This window comes from Mytilus trossulus, chromosome 3 (genome assembly GCF_036588685.1).
Source record: "Mytilus trossulus isolate FHL-02 chromosome 3, PNRI_Mtr1.1.1.hap1, whole genome shotgun sequence".
Taxonomy (NCBI): Eukaryota; Metazoa; Mollusca; class Bivalvia; order Mytilida; family Mytilidae; genus Mytilus; species Mytilus trossulus.
The window spans coordinates 7,718,472-7,729,740 of record NC_086375.1 but is presented as its reverse complement, the minus strand read 5'-3'; the positions used below and the strand labels follow the sequence as shown (position 1 = coordinate 7,729,740).

At 31.5% G+C, this 11,269-nt stretch overlaps 1 protein-coding gene across 1 annotated transcript in view; it reads left to right on the top strand.

Moving 5' to 3' along the window:
- Positions 1–1,972: 1,972 nt before the first annotated feature.
- The window catches only part of LOC134710077 (alpha-mannosidase 2x-like), a 34,840-nt gene continuing 25,543 nt past the window's right edge, over positions 1,973–11,269 (top strand). Inside the window, exon 1 of the mRNA XM_063570254.1 lies at positions 1,973–2,064. The gene's annotated coding sequence lies outside the window, so the exon portion shown is untranslated. The remainder of the gene's footprint in view (positions 2,065–11,269) is intronic.

Sequence of the window (11,269 nt, the reverse complement as noted above, 5' to 3'; positions counted from 1 at the left end):
AAATTGAAGTTTTTTCGTCTTTGTTATAAAGCTTGTGTGTGAGGATTCCTGACGAAGTTTGACTTTTTATAATCAACTACACCGTATCAACTATAGCGTTTGTACCAACTTCAGATTGAAAATAGAAAAACCTTCTTGGTCTCGTAGAATTGAATATGTCTGAAACTGATTATTCTTTTCTTTTCACTTGTTGACTCCGAAAATAATGTGGAGTGTTTCAATTAAAATGATTAATTTTAAAAAAGAAGATGATTGCCAATGAGACAATTCACCACAAAGAGATTGAAATGACACAGATTGATTGATTGATTGTTGGTTACTTAACGTCCAGTGGCAAATATTTCATGCATATTCAGGACGAGGACACATAAATTCACAACTATAGGTCACTGTTTCTTTACTTTATTTGTATGTTACTCGTACTATCACGTATACATTGAGTACATTCACATTGGTTTGCATTATACAATTTTTTAGTTAGCATTTCGTTTAAAGTAAGACTAAACCTTGCGAGACGGAGGTTGTACATTTAGGTGTAGGTTTACACACTATTAGATCAGAAACGTAGTAATGAAGTAAATCGTAAAATTTAATCGCATTACTGATTTAGAGTTACTGTTAAAAAAACCAAATATACTAATTATGTTTCTTTAAGATCCCGCCTCGAGCTGAGAGACAAGTTCTAATTAATTAATTAATTTTATGTGTATAGGATTAACAGTAGCAATCAATTTACTGGACAATTGATCCTAACTATTTAATGATTTCAATACAATTCTATATAAATATGTAAAAATTGAAAAAAGTCCGGTTAACCGGTTAACGATTTTGGTATTCGGTACTCGGTCGTTCGACCGATTAACCGGTTAACCGGTTAACCGTTGACAACACTAATAAAATTATATAAAATATTTTACCTGGTTCCCATTTTTTCCTCAGATTGCTAAGGTGGCATGTTTATGTTTTAATACACTGATAAGTTTAAACCTATACAATATAAATGTGATTGATTGATATTTTACTACCTTTGAATCTCTTTGACCTACATAACATACATGAGTGGATTTTTTTGGAAATAGAACTCTCGACACAGTATTAAGCTTTATTCCGGACTTTGATACAGCTTTTGTTGTATTTATGACAGGAATTGTCTGGACCTTTATGACCTTCAAATTCAAATGTATTACAGTTGCAAAACCTTGTTGTCATTTGTGGAAAACTCTTGCAAGGTCTGTCAGAATCTATTATGAATGACATAGAATTGGTCTGAAATTGAACGTAATGGATTAGACCCAAAAAAAAGAAAAGAGAAATAATGTAGATTAGATCATATATGCAGCTTCTTCCTCCAAAGACATTTTGGATTGCAGACAGTCACTTGATATATAAATGTTTGCCTCTATGAAGTTGTAGCACAAGGTTCCTTTAAAAAAAAAACAGTCTAATTTTACTGCCCCAGATGAGCAGTTCATGTCTCCTCTATGCATGCTCAAGCCAAAAATGTTTGAAATTTGAAAATCAAATACAAAGTTTGAACAGCTGATCACATAATGGATATATAACTTTTGTGATTGATTTTACATCAATATAAACAGCTTGAATTTTCTATTTTCCTCATGTGAGAGAATGGTTTTTGTCTCAATTGTGAATTTTTGTATCGTGTATCCTGTTTATTTCCTTGAAAACCATTCTTTGTTCAGACATAAAAAAAAACACCATTGATTTCATCTTATAAAAGAATAAATCCATGGTGAATGCATCATAAAATTATAACACAGTCCTTATTTCTATATTATTTGTCAAATCAACTGAAAATGAGCAGAACATTAAATTTTGTATCTAAAAAATCAATGTATATGTCTATTTGTCTGTTATAATGTTTATTATAGTACTGTTTATATTTGTCAGTTTATCAATTGATTCACTATGGACACTTTTATTTTAATTTTATTTTTTTCAGAATGATATTAGTAAAATCTAAACCAGAAATATCAGCTTTATTACCTACAGTTGTGTTACTGATGAAGACCCATTTGTTACCAGAATCAAGAAGATAAAGAAAAAGTAAATACAATAAGATTTATTTAAAAATTAGAGAAAAAAAGAATTAACCATATGAGGTATCTGAGATTTTGATAGAAATTAATACCAACAAAAAAAATACCCAATCAGAATAAAATAAAGTAAATTGAATTTATTTGAAAAAATCGGAGAAAAAATGAATTTACCACATGAGACATCAGAGAATTGGAAAGAATACGAAAAAAAAAGAAGCAGCAATCTACTTGGAGCTAAAAAAAAATGAATACACTTAAGGTGGTACCTAACACTTTCACTAAAATTAATTTGGCTCGTTTAATTTTCAGAAAATTTGGACAATGTATTTACTTTGACCCATTAACAAAAATGTAAAAATTTCAAAAATTTTGAACCAACCGTTTTGTCAGAAAAATTACACTGGTTATATAGCAGTTTGACAAAAACCAATTTTGATCATTGAGAAGCTTAATATTTCCTTTACAACAAAACGTAATTAAAACGTTTAGCTGACATTACAGAGTTATCTCCCTGTAGTGTTAGGTACCACCTTAAATTACAAAGATACTTCCTGCTTACCAAAAAATTGAAAGTTTGTTCTAATACAAGGACTATGTTGCACCATGGAGGCTATTTTTATATAACCTCCTTTATTACACACTTAATTTCTTTTTATTGTACATATTGGACAGTAGGTTAAGTCTATAAGGGTATAACATTTGCTTTATAAAATAAATTAGGGCAGTGTTAATTTCCTAGTAAAAAGCCCAAAGATTGAAGAAGTCATGCGTGCTTTAATATAAAACAAATTTAATAATTGGAGGCAGGACTTGTGTAGTGTTCCCTTCTAGAAAAGATCTGAAACCCACAATAAATATAACCCCTATGAACATGTCTAAAAATTATTCTAAAAATCATTAAAATATTTCGTAGCAATTTTCAGATCATCATCAGTGTTAGTAATTTTAGTAAAAATCTTGTTGATCAATGTTCATTTCAATTAATTAGGGATGAAATTGACTGTAATTGTTCCTTTCCAATATAACTGATCAGAAACAGCGTGAAATCACAACATATTGATCTAGATAGATAAAGGATATGGTTTTAGACTAATTAGATAATTATTTGTTTGGTGTGCAACTAATTAACAGACATAATAGTGGCATATGGCAGATTAACAGTTTCTCTCAATAATCTGACAATACTGTGGTTTAATGGCTATTAACAGGACTTTCTTCTGGTCATTTAACAATCCAGTGCTCTGGTCAGGCAGTTATGTCCGTGATCTTTAGCTAAAAATATCCCAAGATACAAGTTCAGAAAGACCATAAGTGAACAGTTTATTAGTATTGTGGTCAGTTGGTCTTAGTCCAGTGCTCTGGTTAGGCTATGCTATATAAATGACCGCTGGTCAGTAGATTAGGTAATTTTCAAGCTCAAAATATTTCCAAGATACAAGTTCAAGAGACCATAACTGAAAAGCCTAGTATTGCGGTCAGTTGGTCTTAGACCAGTACTCTGGTTAGGTTGTGCTATATAGATGACCAGTGTAGAGGTCAGATTGTTTATAACTAAAGATATCCAACATGATAGATCAAAGTGACCATACAACATTTTATCTACTATCTCAACATTGCACTGTGGAGGCTGATATGTAAATGAGAATTTAATTTCATGGTCAGTCTGGAAAAACTAAAATCAATATAGGAGATTTAACCATGCAGTAAATCAGCCAACCACTAATGACTAAGGGAGGGGTGTTGTATTGTGCAGTTAGTTTAACAAAGGAATGTCCAGATTCCTTGTTAAATAGTCAATCAGCTAACTAAGGATTGATTGACTGCATAAGTGGAATCCAGGATTTTTAAAAATATGTAGGTCTGAAGTCTCTGGGCCACTCATTTATGAAATATTGAAATTTTTTAGACTTGACAATGTATAAATTGTGTTTGATCAAAGAGCATAAGGCCTCTTTGGTATGCTCTACTGTAACATATGGTTGTCTTTAGTGGTCACAATATACTGAAAAAATAAATAAGATTGCAGTTAATTAGTTCTTTGAAACCACAACAAGTTGATTTGATTGGAATTTGATTCAACAGTGTTTTGAGTTCTCAGGTCAATAAGATAACTGATAAGCATACCAAGTACTTTGTTGATTAGCTGAATAAAATATTGGTCAGTTTGGGTTATACACAGTGCAGGAGTCTATATTTTTTAGTAGATTTAACTTTTTGACTTTTTTCCAATTACTTCTTTCTTTTTCACAACCGTGCATGCCTGAGGTAGTTAAAACTATTTTTTGTATCATATGAAACAAGTTTTACATGTTAATACTGTAGATGGTTACTTTTTGTTGTTCAATCCTTCTTGTCCAAACTCCAAAACAGTGATTCTGGTTTTCAGGTACAAAAAGATGTGTTAATATTTTTGCTATTTGATCTAAATTATCAAAATGGTGTAAATAATAGATATTTTATCTTAATTATCAAATACGTGTAAATAGACCATCAGAAATGTGGCCCACATTCAAGTACCATACCTGCCAACTTTCCTAAATGCCCATGGGGATTTTGCGTGCAAGATGGCTGTCATAGTCCTAAAAAAACATCAAGGGGGCCTTCAAATACATTTTAATGGTTTTTTTTTTGGCTTCTTCATACTTTTATAAGACTATTATGTCATTGTAAAATTAAGTGTTGAGTTTAAATTGTGGACAAAATTGCTCTTTCAATATTTTGAAATTCTATAAAAAAATTTTTTTTAGGTAAGTACCTGGTAAATATTTTGTTTCTCAACACATTTCTAATTTGGCAGGTGTTAAGAATATCCATCATTTTAAAATTCATTTATTTTGCTTTTTGAATTTTACCTGAACTTTTAAAAGTTTTATCAAAGTGGGTGAGTTAAAATGTTTTAAATAATTATTTAACTGATATAGATGTTAATGCATCTTCATTACTGCTCAGTGGGTATTAATGTTACTCTTACTGAAATGTGATGTTTACAAAAATTAAAATTCCTCTATTCCTGCTTTCTGCAAGGTGATTCTATCATATGTGTCAGAAATCTGCAGTTTGTATGCTTTGATAATATTTATTGATTATGGCTTCAATTATCTTTTTTTCTTTTCTTTTTAAGAGATAGTATATTCAGGAATCTCAGAATTAAAAGTATGCATTAAGTTTTGACACCATTAGGCCATTGGTTTTTGTCAAGCCTGCAACTTTTGTTGCAGAAAGGCTGGTAGCTCGACAAAGGGATAGTGATCCGGCGGCTATGGTGGCGGCGGCGGCGGCGTTAGCCCACTTCTTAAAAGCTTGATATTTTAGAAGGTGGAAGACCTGGATGCTTCATACTTTGTATATAGATGCCCCATGTTACAAAGTTTCCGTCAGTCACATGTCCAATGTCCTTGACCTCATTTTCATGGTTCAGTGACCACTTGAAAAAAAAGTTCAGATCTTTTGTAATGTTGAATTCTCTCTTATTAGAAGTAATAGGATAATTATATTTGGTATGTGCGTACCTTGCAAGGTCCTCATGCCCGTCAGACAGTTTTCACTTGACCTTGACCTCATTTCATGGATCAGTGAACAAGGTTAAGTTTTGGTGGTCAAGTCCATATCTCAGATACTATAAGCAATAGGGCTAGCATATTTGGTGTATGGAAGGACTGTAAGGTGCACATGTCTAACTGGCAGGTGTCATCTGACCTTGACCTCATTTTCATGGTTCAGTGGACAAAGTTAAGTTTTTGAGATTTGGTCTGTTTTTCTCATACTTTATGCAATAGGTCTACTATATTAGTTGTATGGAATGATTGTAAGGTGTACATGTCTAGTGGGCAGATGTCATCTGAGCTTGACCTCATTTTCATGGTTCAGTGGTCAAAGTTAAGTTTTTGAGTTTTGGTCTCTTTATCTAATACTATAAGTCATAGGTCAACTATATTTGGTGTATAGAAATATTTAATGATCTATATGTCAGTGGCACAGGTTTTATTTGACATTGATCTCATTCCCATGGTTCATTGATCAGTGTTAAGTTTTTGTGATATGGTCTATTTTTCTCAAACTATAAGTAATAGGTCAACTATAATTGATGTATGGAAGCATTGTTAGCTGTATATGTCTGCCTGGTATGGTTCATCTGACCTTGACCTCATTCTCATGGTTCATTGGTCTTTATCTAGTTATCTTGGTTAATGTTAAGTTTATGTGACAGTTGTAATAAAGCTTTATACTTAGGACTATCAACATAATATCAATGATTAGTAAAGAAGGCGAGACATTTCAGCGTGTGCACTCTTGTCTCTTTTTAATTCAGTTCGTATTTTGTCAATCCAGAGCCTTTTAAAGGTTACTTATTATTATAAGTTTTGCTCATTGTTGAAGATTATTTGCTGTTACCTGTATTTCTTTACAGTTTTGTCTTTAGACCTTGGTGGATAGTTTGTCATTTGGCTACAGTCATATATGCCACATCTCCTTATTATGCCCCACCTACAAAGGTAGTTATTAAAGAAGTTGAAGTCCAATCAACTTGAAACTCAGTACACATGTTCCCCATGATATGATCTTTCTAATTTTAATGCCAAATTATAGTTTTGACCCCAATTTTATGGTCCACTGAACATAGAAAATGATAGTGTGAAGTTCAGGTTAAAGTTTTTGGTCAAGGTAGTTTTTAAAGAAGTTGAAGTCCAATCAACTTGAAACTTAGTACACATGTTTCCTATGATATGATCTTTCTAATTTTAATTCAAAATTAAAGATTTGACCCAAATTTCACGGTCTACTGAACATAGTAAATGATAGTGCGAGTGGGGCATCCGTGTACTATGGACACATTCTTGTTTTTATCTTATTTCCATTTGAAAGACTTTCATGGAGTAAAACGGCCATGAGAGTACTGTTCATTTGATAGATTACTGCCAATTTGTATATGTTCATGGGTACAACATTTTGTGGATTGAGAAAAATTAGCATTTGCCTGGAATTTTGATTTCCTGGTTTCCTAAAGCACTTTGAAAAAATTTGTTATTTTTTAAACAGTTGAATTTGTGGTTCACTTAAACCAATGAAATCCATGAAGAATTGGTATATCGCTACCCTTTAATAGTAATATAATGAATTTACAGTTATTGGTAAATTTCAAACTGGATTTTTTTTTTAATTTGATAGTTCCCTAGGGACATTTAATCATTGTCAATAAACTTATGATTTGATGATAAAAAATTTTTATAGAACAAAGGTATTGGATATATATTCATACCTGTAGCCAGGGGGGGGGGGGTTCGTCCCTTGAAAACAAATAAGCACTGTTAAAGTCGATGCTCTGTTCGAATTGTGACTGTTGAAGTCGAGTTTGCGAGTCCAACAAACCCCCTTTGGAAATTCCTGGCTACGGGCCTGATATTCTGTAAGGCAATTACCTGATAATAAATTTTACAAAATTAAACTTAGCATGGAGCCGTCTGAGTCTCTCATTAAATATTTCATTTGGGTAGTAAGAACCTTTTTTCTTAATAAGCCATGGGTGGTATAGTTTTAAACAAAATTTGTCGGAATTTTTTCCATGCCGTTTGTTGACATTACATGATGACATACTTTATAACGGACAAAGAAATATTTGGCAAGCCTCATGTTTCATAAGCTATATTGACAGTTTTTCAGATTTTTAAATGGAATTAAGCGATTATGTTTATTGTTTCAAGTTCCATGTGCTAATTATTTATTTTTGAATGCGGAATGTTTCTTTACGTCTTCTTCGTAGGAAAGTCTGGAATATCAGCATTGTGGCGACATATGGATTAAAACTGATGCAAATTTTACACCATGATATAAACACTGTGATTCTGTTACTAATTTAGCTCTTATTAAAATAAAAAGAAAAGTTCGCACTTGTAAAACATAACATACATATTACATGATCCTTTTAACAGGGAATGTCTGGGATTAATTAATAATAAATCGTAGTTGATTCCCACAGAGCGCTGGTGCAGGAGATTTTGTAGAATTAAAACAGGATCTAAATGTGATTTTATGAAGTGGAACCTTCTGGAATATTTGGCTGTGAGCCTTTTATTCCCTAGAAATCACTTACAATATGAAAGCCATCAAGCCTTGTTTATCAAAATTTATCTTATTGTTTTCACTTTCTACATAAGATATATATCATTTTTTAACAATTCCCATGACCTTTGATCATGATTTTAGTAAAAATGGATGTTTTTGAAAAAAATAAGATGTTGTGCAGTGATTTTTCTTATCTTTTTTTTTTTTTAAACTTTTCACTATTAGTCAGATTTTAGTGTGTGCATTCCCTGCATTTCAAAGTTTGCCTAAAACCAAATAACAATATGTAATTCAAGATGTGTATTTCAAATTATTTTTCATTCGAGGAGCATTTCATTGTTGCTTTCATTCAGTGAGGACAGACATGGAGTAAATGAACCCCCTCCCCAACCCCTCAAAAAATAAAACTATAGAAATTAATAAGAAATTAAGCTTTTGTTGAAGACACCAAAACCCATCAATAAAATAGGCTGGAGGGACAGAAAGACTGATGGTCAAGGGTAACACTTAATCGCCCTAAGTGCCTACTGCTTGGGCATTCAAAATAAAATCTTGTAATATGTAAAACTGGCCTTTACTATAAATAAACAAACAAAAAATCATGATAAACTTAATATTTATTACAAAGGCGGACATTTAATTTTCAGATGGGCATGGTTTTAGCTTAATAGCAGGGTGTGTTCTGCTCATGCTGAAAGTTGACTTTATACATTATTTGTAGATATAGAAAGCATATGGGTCTTGTCTGTATATAACACATTTACTGTGTTTTTACTTGGCTTGGTTGTCATGATAACCTATAGGTTGTATATTTGTCTATTAAATGAAAGTGTTCTATTAATAATTGTATTAATTAGATTTTTGATAACATAAAGGAAAAAAGATTAATGCTTGTAGAACAAAATCCTCTTTTTCTGCATCATCTATAAGTGTTGCAGCTGTTTAATTACACAAGACTGGAATTATTTTACAATTTGTATTAATCTACCATTTGTAATAACAATCAAAATTTGAACAATCTTCACAAACTTTTGATTATAAACAAATTATACTGTAATTTTGTTGGTAGTGATCTTCCTCATTACAAGTACTTCGAGGAAGTAATTATTTGTAGAGAGGAGGGTGTTGTTACATGTTCTGGAAAAGCCATTATTGTCGCTCATCTTAAACTAACATCATCAGCTACCATAAAGTTTTGACAAACAACATCATTTACCATGTAATGATAGATGTGCCTTACAAGCTAGTGATAATTAATGCTGAACCTTGACTGGTACCCTTCACTCTACGTTTGATGTTCTCTGGTAAAAAGACAGGTAGTGACTATGTCAGAAATGTGACAAATGTTGTAAAGCATGAGAATGGCATATTTTTATGAGAAGGTGCTTGAGATGGAGATTGATTAGTTCTTGTCTGGAATGCATTGTCTTTGGGATTTCTGCTTAGTAACTTCATTGTATTATACAGTAATACATTTCCAATTGCTGTCTGTTCCTATGACAAGAAAAGCCACATAAATCTTTGTTGTGCATCGTTGTCAGCAATGAATCATTCTTTACATTTATATTATAGTCACTGCAGACTGCCATAGAGCCTGGTGATAAATATTTTTTCTGGCTACAATTCCACTGATTTATACGATTTTATTAGGGTTGGCAGAAGCATCTTCTCATGGATTCCACATAGATGCTGAATTTTTATACTTTCTTAAAAAAAACAATCTTGAAAGCCTTGAAATTGTTAACTTCCACCAATTTGATCAGTCAGTTTTGTTTGAGTTCCACTCCTTCAGTAAAGTTTTGTTATATCTACATAAAGAAAAGGTTTTCCTAAGCTCAGAAATTTTGAATGGTTTGCTATGATTATCAAAAATTGATTAAATTAGATATTGTCACTTAGCAGTTGAATTCTGATTTTAGTTAGAACAGTTGGTTGTTTTTTATTCTCTTGTCATCTCAAATGATTGTCAGAAGTGTCATGTGATCTCAAATGATTGTCAGTAATGGCATATGATCTCAAATGATTGTCAGTAATGGCATATGATCTCAAATGATTGTCAGTAATGGCATATGATCTCAAATGATTATCAGTTTTGTCAAGTGATCTCAAATGATTGCCAGTAATGGCATGTGATCTCAAATGATTGTCAGAAATGGTATCTGATCTCAAATGATTGTCATTAATGGCATGTGATCTCAAATAATTGTCAGAAATGGTATCTGATCTCAAATGATAGTCAGTAATGGCATGTGATCTCAAATAATTGTCAGAAATGGTATCTGATCTCAAATGATTGTCAGTTATGGCATGTGATCTCAAATAATTGTCATGCAGTAATGTCATGTGATCTCAAATAATTTTCAGTTCTATAATAAAATCTCAAACGAAAGGCAGGTGATCTCAAAAGATTGTCATTAATGTCATTAATGGCATGTGATCTCAAAAGATTGTCATTAATGTCAGTAATGTCATGTGATCTCAAAAGATTGTCATTAATGTCATGTGATCTCAAAAGATTGTCAGTAATGGCATGTGATCTCAAAAGATTGTCATTAATGGCATGTGATCTCAAAAGATTGTCATTAATGTCGTGGTCTCAATTGATTATCACTAATATGAATAACCAAATGAAATACTACTTATCACACCCAAGTAAAGAAACAAGAAAAATGTTAACCAAATTTAGAATAAGCGATCATTGTCTCTTAATAGAAACTGGACGATATACCAAAATACCACGAAATGAAAGAAAATGTAAAATATGTAATATCTTAGATGATGAATTTCATTTTTTCTTCAGCTGTAAAATAAATAAAAATAAAGTAAAATAAATAAAAATAAAAGAGAAATCTTTCTAAAATATTATATACAAAAATATGTAAATTTTAATAGACTTAATTTTACTGATAAACTTGTGATAATACTAAATCCATCAACACCCAATGATGTAAATGCAGTTGTTTCTTTTATTAAAGAGTCATTAGAACTGAGGAAAGAAGAACAGTAACTGTTTTTATCATATTTCTTATAATATTGTGAGTTTTCATTGTGTTTGATTATGTTTGTTTTGTCAATGTATTTGCCATAACCAAAATTGTTTTTTGTATGTTTTGCAAATAAAGAATTATATAATTAATGCCATATGATCTTAA